The sequence below is a fragment of the Callorhinus ursinus genome, unplaced genomic scaffold (assembly GCF_003265705.2).
Source record: "Callorhinus ursinus isolate GAN/ISIS: 27379988/994484 unplaced genomic scaffold, GSC_fseal_2.0 scaffold4, whole genome shotgun sequence".
Taxonomy (NCBI): domain Eukaryota; kingdom Metazoa; phylum Chordata; class Mammalia; order Carnivora; family Otariidae; genus Callorhinus; species Callorhinus ursinus.
The window spans coordinates 150,217,639-150,231,982 of record NW_027397066.1 but is presented as its reverse complement, the minus strand read 5'-3'; the positions used below and the strand labels follow the sequence as shown (position 1 = coordinate 150,231,982).

The following is a 14,344-nucleotide window of genomic DNA, read 5'->3' as shown; positions in this document are numbered from 1 at the left end:
ATCTTTAAAAATAAAAATAAAAAATAAAATTCCTGAAGACAAAAAATTGTGCCATCTATAGCTTGCATTTCCTTCCTGGACATTGCTAGCCTGGGCGGTTATGCTACGAGGCTCCTGGGTCCTTGGGATCGCGTGTACAAGACTGAGGCAAAAAGATGTCAGAGCTGGAATTCAAACCCAGGTGCCGTGCTCACGGCACCTTGATGCCAAAAGTTACGTCCCTTAATCTTTAAATAAAGAGGTGAGTGTTCCCTCTGCTGCAATGCAATTCACAAGAGAACCTCATGCACTACCTACTGCCCTACTACAAAATCATTCTCTTTGACAAACTTCTGAGCAAGTAGGGCACTCTGCCCCTGGGCAGAACCCTAACTAGGGTAAGTGGAAGTTGCTGCTCCTAGGTCTTTGCAACTTAGGAGGATGGAGAGCTCTTCTCCAAATTGTAGATCAGAACTCCATAAGGAGTGGAAAACAGTATAGAGGTTCCTCCAAAAATTAAACATAGACTGTTTTCTGATCCATCAGTTCCACTTCGGATGATATACCCAAAAGAATTGAAAGCAGGTATTTGCATACCCATGCTCAGAGCAGCATTATTCACAATAGCCAAAAGGTCCATCCATGGATGAACGAGTCAACAAAAGTGGTCTATCCATATAATGGAATATTATTCAGCCTTAAAAAAGGAAGAAAATTCTGGGGGCGCCTGCTCAGTCATTAGACATCTGCCTTCGGCTCAGGTCGTGATCCCAGGGTCCTGGGATCGAGCCCCGCATCGGGCTCCCTGCTCAGCGGGAAGCCTGCTTCTCCCTCTCCCACTCCCCCTGCTTGTGTTCCCTCTCTCGCTGTGTCTCTCTCTGTCAAACACGTAAGTAAAATCTTTAAAAAAAAAAAAAAGGAAGAAAATTCTGGGACATGCTACAAAACTGATGAACCTTAAAGACATTATACTAAATGAAATAAACCAGTTATAAAAGGATAAATGCTATATGATTCCACTTATCTTCCACCTAGAATACTCAAATTCATAGAGACAGACAGGAGAATGGGGGTTGCCAGGGTCTAGGGGGAGGGAAATGAGGAGTTATTGTTCGAAGAGGACAGAGTTTCAGCTTGGGAAGAGGATGTATACTTAAAAATGGTTCCGATGGTATATTTTTTGTTACATATATTTTATCATAATAATTTTTTTATAAAAGTCCATAAAGGTCAGCCACGTGGGAACAAGGCCGTCCTCTCGTGAAACAACAGACACCCTGCCCCTGGAGAAAGAAGGTGGACCCAAGCTTCTGCATCTCAGCCTTATACTGTTCAGCTCACTCTTTAGGAATTTTAATGACCTGACACCACAGGGAGTTTTACACTAAAATCTTCCTGTGGTGTAGTTTCTACAAGCTATTTGGCGGGGGAAGAGTGTAAAAGCAGATAACAATAATAGACACCATATTCATCACTTACAAAAACATTCATAACTGAAAATTCTTAGAAGGGAAAAATATTCATTTTCCTCTTATGTTTTCCCTTTTTTCCCAGGCCTTCATCTGTCTCGTTTCTTTTCCACCGTACACGTGCTTTTTGATTTCTGGCAGCTCACTTCCCTTTTCTGTTTCAGGTTCCCTGCTCTCCAGATGGAAGAAAGTCATTCGCTTGCACATTCTCTCCTCACTTTGCGGAGAGAGTGTTGTCAGGAGTCTGGGAGTCTGGGAAGTGGGAAATAGGTTAAAATATAAAGGTGCTGTGTTTCTCCTTCTTATTAAGAACTGCCTTTGGGAGACACTCACTCCACGGATGAGACTCATCCTAAATTATGCGGGGTGTGAGAGGGTAGAACTCCCCCCTGGTTTGCCTGATGTCTCCAACCAGGCCACAGCCGCTGCCCCCTGTTTCTTCCTGTGTGCCTGCCCCAGCCCTGCAATCCTGGGTCATCTGGGGGACAGGGAAATGTGGTGGCTAGTAGAGCTGTACCTCCATGCAGTGTAGAGTGATGAGCTCCCCATACCAGGAGTATTTAAACAGAGTACAGATAATCACCTCACTTGGGATTCCTGCTCTGGGGGGGAGATTGGAAATCTGCGGTACCTTCCAACTCTAAGAATCTAGTGATATCTTTATGGCCAGATGAGGAGTCAATTAATCACATACCCCTTCCTTGCTGTGTGACTGGGCCACAGGCCCATTTCTAACCTCTCTGAGCTCAATTGTCTCAATTCCCTCTTACTGTTAGGATCTGCTGACCTGCTCCTGTCGTGAAGAGCCCAGGAAATTCTACATGAACAAGCGCTTTGAAAATCTGTTATTTTTGTATGGCCATACTAGGAAGAGCTGTACTGCGGTTACTGTGATTTCGACCCTTAGGGGACGACAGCACCTAGGCAGGCAACGTGAAGCAGCCAGCCCCACTCTTCAGAAAGGCAGGACAGAGCCTCTGAGAGAGACTTGGGGTGGAGAAGTCTCCTGCTATGAAGTCAGCACTTTCCCCCCACAAATGGTAATTCCTTAGGTTTGTTTCCTGCCCATCTCAGTCCTTCTGAGTGACCTTCCAGAAGCATCTCTGGAACCTTGTGAACATTGACTTTTTTAAAAAATGTCCAACTAGGGCTATATTCCCTAACAGGGTTTCCTTCCACTTGTACACATACCCCCCCAAAAAAATGCTTGCTGAATTAATGAACCACTTCTCTTATCTATTTTTCCTGTTATCTAATTCCGAGGGGAAAGCTGGGAGCTCCGAGGGAGCTGGGAGACGCGGCTCACAACGCCTCCCTCCCACCCCGCTGAGAACAGCCTGGAATCCCTGATACTGAGGGACAGAGACCGTCCCTGAGAGTCTGCCTTGCCCCGGGCCGTGGGGAGCCGCAGGGACACTGCTCCCACCGTGGGTGAGTCCTTTCCTGGCCTTCCTGGGGACCCTGCGTTTGGGCAGAGGGAGATACCGGGCGCCGGGGGGAGGCTGGGAGGGCCGGGAGCAGCAGGGCGGAAGGAATAGAAGGTCGATGGGAGCGCTGAGTCGAGTCGGAGACTGTGGGGAGAGGGGAGGCGAGGGAAAGGGGGAGGGAAAGGACCTACCAGTGAGTGACTGAGGATGAGCAAGAGGCTCTCAGACCTTTGAGGACAGGAAGAAAAGAGGAGATATTTGGCAGGCCAAACCACGGAGGCAAGGCTCCCTTTCCCACTTTTTCTGTTTCTCTTTCTCACAACTTGGTAGCATTTTAGTTTCTCTATTTCCGGGTTCAGCCTCCCACTCCAACAATCAGAAATCGATGGGGATGGTCAGTCTCCTAAGAAAAAGTAAATAAATACATACCACACCAAAAATCAAATGGATTTGACCAGATGTCCCTGGGCCCTCTCGCCTCTGCTTTCTCCAACACACCCAGATCACTTGTCTTTCCCACCCCCAGGGGGCCGCGCTGCTGATGCTCAATCTTGAGAAGCCCCTGAGAAAGCTTAGAGAAAACCCTTCCTGACCCATGTCAGACCTGCCCAGTATGCTTTCAGGGCAGAAAGTCTCACCAGTGTTTCCTGTTGGCTTCATTGGTGAGTTAGTGAATAGGCCTCATGGCCTTCAGGATCTGATACTTTTCTTTGCCTATTTACAGGCCAAGGGTCAGCCAGGCTAGGTGTAGGGTTTAATTTTTCATTTATTCTGGAGCCAGGCCTGCGATGGGAAGGAGGAGGAGAGGTGGGTTTTGCAAGTGTTCGGCAATGATTGTACAAAGCCCACCTCATGCTTTGAAGAATTTGCTTGCATTTGCTTTTGTACCCAAGTCAAAATTACCTCTGCTTCTTCTAAATCCAGAGTTGGGGCAAATGAGCTTTGAATCTTATTTGTAGCTGAGGAAAGGGCTGAGTCCAAAAGAAAAGGAGAGACAAAGGTAAAGACAGAGGAGCAACTCTGAGAAGACACAGGTGAAGAATGAGAAGACCAGTAGTCCACAGTGAAGCATTATGTAACAGCTAAGGCTCTGGGAGAGTTCGAAACCAACCACTTGTCTGAGCTTCCTCCCCTTGCCCAAAGGTTGAAAACAGACAATGGCGTATTTTAACTCTGTAGCCTTAGGGGGACTAAGCAAGTGTTCTTTTGGAATTGGGTAGGATTTAGTGCAAAGTTTCTTGGTGTCTGTGCACTTACTACAAATATTAGCAGAGAATGGAGAATTGTTCGTTCTGGTATATTTCCCTCTCCCGAAGCCTTGCTTCCAGCGGGATGAATTCCAAAGCTGTCTCAAAACTTACACTCATCTGCTTTACTTATCTTTCCCTTGCCCATCTCCTGTCCCCCCTCCCCCGTCCCTTCTCATCCCCCCCCTTTGTGCAGAGATTCTCACTCTTCTGCATATTCGCCAAAATTAAGGGAAATTGAAAGGTCTTTAGCTGGGCAAGATTAAGGAAGTGCCGATCTGAAAATGAGGGAAAACCTTACTGTGAAAGGCTGCTAGAATCCCGCGACCTATCATCGCAAAATTGGTTTGGCTTTTTTATTAGTAGTAGTGGTAATTGTTTAGTTTCTATTAGTCTTATTTGGATAAATTTGCCTAGAGTAAAAGGATATTTGAAAGTCTCCGTTTATGGACTTTATTTACACAATACATTGTAGTTCATTTTTAGTGACATAGACATTTCCTCTGTCTTCTAAAGAATTTGTCTGTGAAAGTGATTTTGCATTGGCCAGTTCAATGGGGGTGGAGGACTTTAAGACAGTTTTGCGGGGTTGGTATTGAGGAAATGGTAGTAAGTTTCTCTTTATCCCTGTTCTCTTTCTCAAGCCCAATAACATATCCATTTCAAATGACTTTCTAATGCCCAGTTATATTTGCCAAGTGATTTATAGGAAGTAAAATTATGGTTTGTATGTGTAAGCCCAGAGATGTTTTAGGGCTGGGGACAGTAGAAAAGAGGGCGTTGAAGGCTGAGGTAGGACAGATACTGAAGAAATTCAAACGATCAATCTCCAACTGTCTAAACACAGCACCAGGTGGAGATTCGAGACAATTATCCGAATAATTGGGAGGGAGGGAGGCACTTTCACCTGCCTTATCCAGATAAAGGGGTGACACAGGAAAATGTCCACGGCCCTCAAGGCTCTGCCTCGGTTGTCTCCACGATCACGAGAATTTAGACAATTTTTCTGTAGGTTCTTGGACTGGAGTCGGGATGGGGCGAGAAAAAGAGGTTTCTAGAAAAGCTTAAGAAGGGCTCCCACCGCGCCTCTGGGGGGCGGGGGATCGTGAGCTGCAGGACGCTCCGCTAGGTCTGATAAAGCCCCGAAGCCGATCTAAGGTCAATAAACCAGGCGGCGTCAGGCTCCGGCGGAGGGTAGGAAAGGACAGGCGAAGGAAGGGAAGGGAGCAGTCTTAGGGCTGTCGGCGAAATAGAAAGGAACGGAAAACTGCTGAGTTCCAAATCTGGGCGCCAGCGTCGGGCGCGCGGGGCCGGAGCCCTGGCCTGCAGTGCGGGCGCGCAGCCGGGGAGAGGGAGCCGGCCAGCCGACTGGGTGGGGTCCCCGCGGCGCGGCCCAGCGGGAATGACGACGACCTTGAAAGTGTCCCGAGCAGGCCTTAATGGGCCGGGTCTGGGGCTAACGGTCGTAACCGTGTCAAAAGTTTGTAGAAGGAAATGAAAAGTAACTTTTTTTAAGGGACAGAGGAGCGGGGGGGGGTAATGAAGACTCCCAAATGAGGGGAACACTCAATAAAGCTTCAGGGACCCCTCAAAGAGGCGGAGAATTGCCCCTAAAGTTAAAAAAAAAAAAAAGGGAAGACGATGACCATGACCGTATTCTTAGTGATCAATTTTAATCCCTTTTGGATAGCGCTTAAAGGTTTACAAATTCATTTCACATCGAGGTGGTGTTTCTCCCACACCTCGCATGACGGAAAGAAAGATTAGGAGAAGTTACTTTGCCCAAAGTTACATCTCTGGGGTGTCCCGCAAAGGGGTTCAAACCACTTGCTAAACGACCTCTCATCAGAGATGACCTTCCCAAGGGAAAGCCCCAATGAGAAGTATGCAGCCCTCGCGGAAAACTGGGATGGAAGCCCAAAAGAACGCTGCTCTCCCATCGGGTTTAACGTCCGGAGTCTCTGAACCCTCTGGCTGAGCCGTCCGTGCAAAGCCCGAGTGGCCAGGTGGGGAAAGAGGTGGTGGTGGTGGAGAGGGCTCTTGTAGCAACAGGAGGCTCGGAGGAAACCCTCAGCGCGCGCGACACCACGTTCTAGAACCAGTGGATCTTTGCAAATAAACAACTAGCCCGTTTGAGTTCTTTGCTACTTTGCAGCGGAACTTCCTCTTATCATTTCTATTCCTGGCGAGGCCGAGGTTAGATTGGTTTGAATGCCTTCAACTATTATGGCGCCATATAGGCCAGGTCATCTCGGACGGGGGTCGCTCCAGCGGTCTCCAAGGGTCGCGTCTCCAGCCCCAGGATCCCGGCGGGACCCATAGGCTGGGTCCCGGAGCAGGGCTAATGGGCGAGAAAGCCCAGGCCCGCAGACAGCAGAGTTCAGGTCTCGATCAGTCGTGTGACCTCGGGCCTGGGCCTGGTGCTGCTCAAAACGCGTCCCGGTTCGCCCTCTGGGCAGGAGACCCTTTTGGGGAGCACCGACCCGGGGGATGTTCACTGCACACACGGACCCGGGAGCCGCAGAGAAGGTGGGCAGAGCTTCCACCCGCCGCCTGCGCGCGCCCTTCCAAGTGCGGGGGCTGGAGCGACCGAGGACCCGCTCGCCCCCACGCCGCTATCCACTCTGGGCAGGGCAGCGAGGAGGGTAGCGAAGCCGCGTCCGTCTGCTGTCTTTCCAGTCGCTACCGCCCACGTAAGGTCCCAGAACAGGCCAAGAATTACAGTAGGAGTTTCATCTAAACGGGTATTCCTTACACGCACACACACCTCACCCCCGAATCAGGCTGTTCTACATTTCAGTGTAGAGAGACATCGCCTCCCCGCCCTAGTGGAGGGTCGCAGCGAACCCGACTCCGGCCCGCAAGGCACTGGTTCAATCCTTTCTTGGAGGGCTACTAAGGGGCATGGAGCCCCCGAGCTCGCGGGCTTAGTGGCTACAGACACAGAGTTCAGAGAGTCTCCCGCAGCCCCGTTCAAAGAGCCTTAATATTTTCTGTCTGGTCCCCGGCTGGCGCGGAGGCCGGAAGCAGAGATTTCTCGAAGCTTCGGGACCTGGGACTTGGGGAGAAGACACTGGATTCCCAGGCCTGGGCAAGCTGGAGTTCTGGGGAAGGGCACTGTCTTTTTATCATTTCTCGGCCGCAAACTGGACAGTTTCCCAGCGCCCGTCCTCCTGGTCTTAGAAAAGACTGCCAGCAGACCCTTCCAAAACCAACCTCCGCTAAGCCCGGGGGCAGCAGCGGCCATCCGTGGAGCAGATGCCCGCGCCGCGGGCCAGGGGCTGGTGTCCAGACGCCGCGGCGAACCTCGGCGTTTGGCCGGGCGTTGTTTGGAATGGCTGCTGCTTTTTCTTTAGATACAGTGATGTGTTTGTTCTCCCTCATCCACCCTACGTATGCGTCTTAGGGATTTTCTTTATTCGTTTAGTATTGTCTTAACTCTCCTGATTTTCTCCTTTCCTTGTTCATCCCCACCCACCCCCACCTCCCTCTCCGATTCTCCGTCTCCTCCCTCTAATTCAATTCCTGAGTTTCCTTTTCTTGCTTAATCAAAATCCTTCCCCCTTACTTTGTTCTTTATCTATAAAATTTGCTCTTTTTTTTTTTTTTTAAACCTGCGTGCCTTTTCTATTTTGCCGGTCCTTGGCGGCTGCAGACCCGGCTGATTTTAGCGACTACGGGGTGCTCCCAGACACACGTTCCACCTTTAAAATTTCCCGTGTCTCGCTTGCTCTTTTCTCATCCCAACCCTAGATCCTTACTCCTCGTGGTAAATTCGTTTTTATTAATTTGGGTGTGCGCTTACATGCAGAACTTACTGGATAAAGATGTCTTGTTGGCTAATCGAAGCCATCCTGTTGGCGAGTTATTTTAATGTCTGGATATTAAACTACGCAGTAGCTGTGTTGTTTGCCCTGAAGAAATTTCTTTAATTTCCACCTCTAAATAAATAGTACACTATAAAATCATTTTACTATGGCTAGGTGGATGTCTAACAAGACTGATTCACTAAAAAAACATGATGCAGGTTTTTTTTAATGCTGTAGAAACATTTCATACTGAGCCAGATGATTTGTCCTGCCACACCATGTATTATGGCTTTTCACTAACTGCAAGATTTAACAGGAAATTGATATGGTATAAATAGATAACTTTTCCTTGTTCACCAGCTAAGATTTTATTTGCTTTCTGTTATATCACAGTAGTTCTATCATAATAATGATAGAACAATTAGTATATCCTTGTAGATAAATAATGATTTTGAGCATTTATCATTGTTTTATGTAGAATTTGTTGTTAGAGCATACATGAAATTTTATTTTTATAATAGTGTTGATAGATAGTAGATCCTTTTTGCTTTTAGATAATGACTGGAGACAAAAAACAGCTCATAAGAAAAAAACTTCAGGTTTATTTAAGAAATGTAAAACTCTAAAGAAAGTTTTCCTTAAGAAACAGGGTCATTAACGTGTAAAAACTTGACCATGGAGAATTAGGAAGGGAGATCAGAAAGTCAGCTATGCTTTCTCTGATGTAACTTAAGAAAAACAAAAAATTAGGAGAGATTCAGCCCTCCTGATGTAGTAGTCGCTGTACAAACGCATCTCTCTGGTATCAAGAGGGGGGGTGTTGTCCAAGTGTTCCTGGCTTCTCGAAAGTTGACAAGCAGAATCCATGAGTTACTACTGTCTTAGTACTCCCTAGAATTCAGATAGTAACTACGGACCACCTTGGATACCTGCTTCCTTAAAATGCCATAGGAGTGATACCTGCTTCCTTAAATGCTATAGGAGCGGGGGGGCAGGATCTAGGGTCCAGGGCAAGTTCTGAGAAGCTGCGCTTTGTGGAAACAGCCTTGGGGCCCCAGGATTTGTCAGCAGCTCTCTGCTCTCCCTTGCCCTCTAGATTCCCCAGGCTTCTCAGGACTGCCTTAGAAAGCTCTCATCGTAGTGACCGCCCGGGTTTGCTCCAGCCACGATAACGGAGGGGCTTGCTATCTAATCTGGACAGCAGCTTGAACAATCCATTAGACCTCGGCATTTATCCGGGGCGGGGGTGGAGGGAGGGATGCGGTCTGGCTGCCCCACCCTGTTCTGGGAGGCTTTGAGCTGCCCCATTTGGCGACAGGAGGGATTAATGAAGTAGAGAATTTTGTGTGGACTCAAAACTGACCACTGCATGGTATGCTTCCTGATTCTGGTAAATAAAATTCTACCCATTGTCAGTATAAGGGTGAATTAGAATCCCTTTGGGTTCGGCGGATCACATTTCCTTTTAAGACGTTCAATATATTTTACATTGCCTCATTCAAACTCCACACCAGTCAAAGGGCACTGGAAGAATCCAATATTCACCAATATTCCTTGGGACTTGGGAGACTTAAATCCATCCACCATTCTTTCATTCATTCATTCAGCAAACATTTACAAAGCTTTACTCTGCGCCAGGCATTGTGCCTTGTACTGACAGGTTAAATTATTTGCCCAACATGAGAACTCCACTGGCGACTGGGGTGGGACCCTAAATCAACTATTCCAGTCCCGTGACTGCTCACTTCTTTACTCCAACACATACAAATCAGAGACGTCGGGAGCTAGAAGGGCCCCAGAGGTTATCTGGTTCAGCCTTCCATTCAATGCAGGAATCCCCTCCCCAGAAGGCCAGCAACAGGCTCTACCCTCTACTGGCTCAGTAATAATCACTCCCGCCTGGGTTTTCCACTTGAAAATGACTCGCTGGACTGGCAGGTCTTTCCCTGAGAAAAGACCATCTCTGCCTGCCCACATCTAAGCTCACGGGGCTAAGTCCCTCAAGCAGCTGCAACCCACAATACCCCATGAACCCAGCTGTGCCACTTTCCCTTCAGACTTCTCCTGGGAAGGGAAAACCCCGGGTCCTGGACACTAAGACCCATGAAACTCTAAGACTCTATGGGCCTTAGTCAGTCCTCGCTTGCTGGCAGAGAAAACATTATAGGCAGTAGTCAAAGAATCACCAGAGCTTGGATTGTAGCCCTAATGCAACCACCTGCAAACTGGGTGACCTCAAGCAAGTTATTTCTCTTCTCTTTCTGGCATATCTTAGAAATAAGATGTATGAATGTGCTTCTCAATAGTTGAGTGACACCTTCTTCAAAGATAAACTTTCCCCTTGCAGATAATCTGAGATTATTCTCATTTGCTGGTTAAAACCGTAAAGGCTACAAAAGGCAATTTCTGGACAATAAGCTCATGACAAAGAACATTCTGGAATCTTTAGATTTGATGAGCTACTAAGTTCAAATTGTCCCTGGGCCAGTGGTAAGAGTTTGGACTCCAGTGTTACAATAATATGATTTGAATCCCATCTGTACTACTTACTGGCTGTGTTATCTTGGGCAAATTTTTTAACATTTCCTTTTCAGTTTCTTATGTTTTGAAATCCTCATAAACTGTACAGGACAGGGCGCTTGGGTGGCTCAGTCTGTTAGCATCTGCCTTCAGCCCAGGTCTTGATCCCAGGGTCCTGGGACCAAGCCCTTCATCAGGCTCCCTGCTCAGCAGGGAGTCTGCTTCTCCCTCTCCCTCTGCCCTTCCCCGCTGCTCCTGCTCTCTCTCTCTGCCTCTCTCTCTCTCTCAAAAAATTAAATAAAATCTTTAAAAAACAAAACAACAACAAAAAACTTTACAGGACAGACAGGACCTCTCCCTGGTCCCTGAAATAATCTTCACAGTGTGATTCATTCAGTTGGGCATCAGTGTACCCTTGGTTTCATTTGGCTTTGTTTGTTTTGTTTCTTACCTGTAGTTTCAAAGCCCTTCAGAAATTAAATTTGTCTGATAAAGGGCGGAAATCTGCCTGGCAAATTGATAGATATATTTTTAAGTTTTCTTGCCCAAAACTGAATGCTGCTGGTGGTAGTGGAAAATTTGGATGCAACATTTCTAGAAGGCAAGTTTGCAGTATGGATCCAAAACCCTACAAGTGTTCATATTCTTTGACCCACTTTTCCAGTAATAGAAATTTATCCCAAGGAAATAATTGGAGGTTTACAAGATGCTCTCCTTACCAAAATTTATGTCATTTTGACAAGGATACATCAAACTTCTATTTACTATAGCAAAAAGTAGAAAATAACATGAACTCTGAACAGTAAGAGTTTATTTACATAATGCAAAACCCATAATGTAGCCATCACACTGTTTCCTTAAAATATTTAATGACATAGAGGAGCGCCTGGGTGGCTCAATCAGTTGAGCCAGCCTTGGGCTCTCGGTTTCAGCTCAGGTCATGATGTCAGGGTTGTAAGATCAAATCCTGAATGGGGCTGGGCTCCATGCTTAGCGCCCAGTCTGCTGGTGCCTCTCATTCCCGCCCCCCCCCCGCATTCCCGCACCCTCTCTCTCTCTCTCTCAAATAAATAAAGAAATAAGATCTTTAAAAAATATTTAATGACATAGAAATGTCTCATATTTTTAAAAAATAAAAAGTAGATTGCAAAAACACCCTACGGTTTGAAACTGGTGGAGAGAGGTGGAAGAAGGGAGAACACTAATCAGTGGTTCTTTCTGGGTCACGTGGTGAGGGATAGATTTTCTTTTTCTTGATATGCTTTCCCGTATTTTCCAAATGAACTACAATGAGTTCCTGTTTATTAGCAATTAGAAAAAGAGATGTTTTGAGAGGGATGGGGAGGATTGATCAGATCCAAGATACATCTCTTCCTAAGATTTCATGACTACTGTGCTTACGACTAAAGCTTATCCATTTTAGAGAATTCAGCTTTAGCCTTCCTAAAACTCAATGGACTCAAACTCCAAGAATAGTCCTGGACTCTTGATTCCTGGCTGAAGACATTTACAATTAGTGGGAGTGATTTTTCCACAAAGAGGAGTCCCCTCCCCCTTAGAAAATGTTTTCACAGCCGTCCAGATTGTCTCAGAATTTCACTTGTAACCTTGAATGTTTCTGAAATTGAAAACAATAGTCTAAGTTCTTGTTACTTTTCCTCTTCTCAAAACTCCCTTTGCTGGCAGAAGGATGTGCTGGAATGTAAGGCCAGGTGCTGGTCCAGCTGCAAATAAAAGCTGATTATTCAGATCTGGGGGGAAAAGGGGAGGAGAGCTTGGACAGGGGAGGGAAGACAGACCTTTAATGGTGGCCCAAAAGCTGGAGAGGCTGTTCAAAAAGAAGACCTTTGTGGAAGCAAGAAAGTTACCTGCTAAGGATGGGACTGAAGACCAGATGAATTACAGGACAAGTTTTAATGAATGTCAGGTGCCACTATTGAACTGAAATAGTTTTAATTTGTAGATAAAGGAGTAGCAGTTTATAAAGATGAAGGCTGCTTTCCTCCCCTTTTATAAGCAGAGTGTGAGATGGGGTTGGAGGGAGAATGGTAACAAAAAGAAACAAAACCCCAACATAAATTTAGGAAAACTTTGGGGCATCTGGCTGGTTCAGTGGGTGGAGCATGCAACTCTAGATCTCTGGGTAGTAAGTTCAAGCCCCATGCTGGGTATATAGAGATTCCTTAAAAAAAAAATCTTTAAAAAATACATTAAATCTTAGTGAAGCTTCAAAAGAGCTTTTACTGAGATTTTTAATTTAATGTAACATATTTGGTCAACAGAAGATAAAAGTGACATCAAACTAAAGGTCAGTTTCATTGTTTCATTGTTGTAAATTAGCAAATAAACATTTAGCAAATAAAGACTGTAGTCTGAGTACAGTAGGAAATATAGACTTAAAATACCACTGCTATTCTCTTTCTCTGCACTCTGTACTTTTTTTTAACATTGAGGTGAGCCTTTGTGTATTTGTTTGGTTGGCTGGTTGGTGGTAAGGGAATACGAATAGAATTTTGGTAGAACCACAGAACTCTTGTTTTTGCAGAATTACAATTTTGTAGACTGTTCATTCTCTGCCCTTCTCCTCTAAAAGGCAAGCAGGACCCAGTCAGGCACCACGTTTATCTTCAGGTCACATTTGCTAGTCCTCTACACATTACAGACATGGTGGTAGTTCTGTCTTGAAGAATAATTCTTGAAGGGGCATGCTGCAGACATTTTGCTGACTGAATTCTCTGTAACAAAAATCCTCAGCAACAACTGGCTTCTCTGCACATGTCTCTGAAGGGAATCAAACTCAAAACCTTGGACAGACCATAGGTACTCTTGACATGGCCAGGGAGCAAGGGCTATGAGACGTGAGGAGAACCAGAGCTGGGAAGGGCGTGTATTTTCAAAACCTTTGGAAAATGCTTTATTTTTCTACCAGCTGGGAGTTCCTAAGTCTGTAGGCCAGTAAGATAATGACTGGTTTTCTTATCACTATGACTATCCCAGAAATGTCCCATCAGACACAGGTTTTTCTTGAAGACTCAACCTTTATATATAAAAAGATTAGGTAATCTCTATATAATTTTTAAATAACTTCAATATGTAATCAAAGTAGAATAAGAGAAGTCAAACAAATCTTTCCCTTGGCCCTGCTACAAACTGATTAACCAAACAGTAGCTCGAATGGTCCCCTCATATGTAAATTTGGGGACAGTGAATAACATTTATCAAAGTGCTTTCATATATATGTCACACTTGATCCTCACTTTTGATTGCTCTCTAGAGTAATCGGTGTATTATTGGAGTATTGTGTCCGTTTTATAGATGAGGACACTGAGACTCAGAAGTGTTTCATTGCCAAAGGTCACAGCACTAGTAAGTAATAGAATATAACTGAAAATGCCCTGCTCTAACTACCAAGTGCTGCCTCCCCCACCTGCCAGGGATATGCCAAGGATTCATGACAGAGTCCATAATGAACTGATTTGTAATTACTCTAATAGGTGTTATCAGGATCTCTTAATTTCCTCATTTGAAAATCATGGAATCAAGGAATAACAGAGCTGCAAGTCTCTTAAAGCTGATCTAGCGCACCCGCATCACCCCACACCACCTCCCTCACCCCCCACCCCCCACCCCCGCCTTCATTCTGCAGGTGAGGCCCAAGGAGGTTAAGTGATTTGCCAAAGGTCACCCCATGAGTTAGTGGAAAATGGCCAATGTGATTTTTAAAAATTAGTTTAAAAAAACTGCCTACCAAGCCCATTTTTATGGCTTATTTTAAGCAGGTTAATAAGTATACCAGACATAGCTTTAAACCCAACTGAGTAAATGCTGACACTAGTTTATAGATTTAGCAGATAAGTAGCAATAAGGAATTATTCATCTCTCATTTATCATCC

The 14,344-nt window shown here is 45.7% G+C and overlaps 1 protein-coding gene across 2 annotated transcripts in view; it reads left to right on the top strand.

Annotated features, from left to right (window-relative positions):
- Positions 1-2,763: 2,763 nt before the first annotated feature.
- GATA4 (GATA binding protein 4) overlaps positions 2,764-14,344 on the top strand; it is an 80,011-nt gene continuing 68,430 nt past the window's right edge. Inside the window, exon 1 of one of the 2 annotated variants that reach the window (XM_073892519.1) lies at positions 2,764-2,879. The gene's annotated coding sequence lies outside the window, so the exon portion shown is untranslated. The remainder of the gene's footprint in view (positions 2,880-14,344) is intronic. The other variant, XM_073892517.1, reaches the window with a different exon arrangement.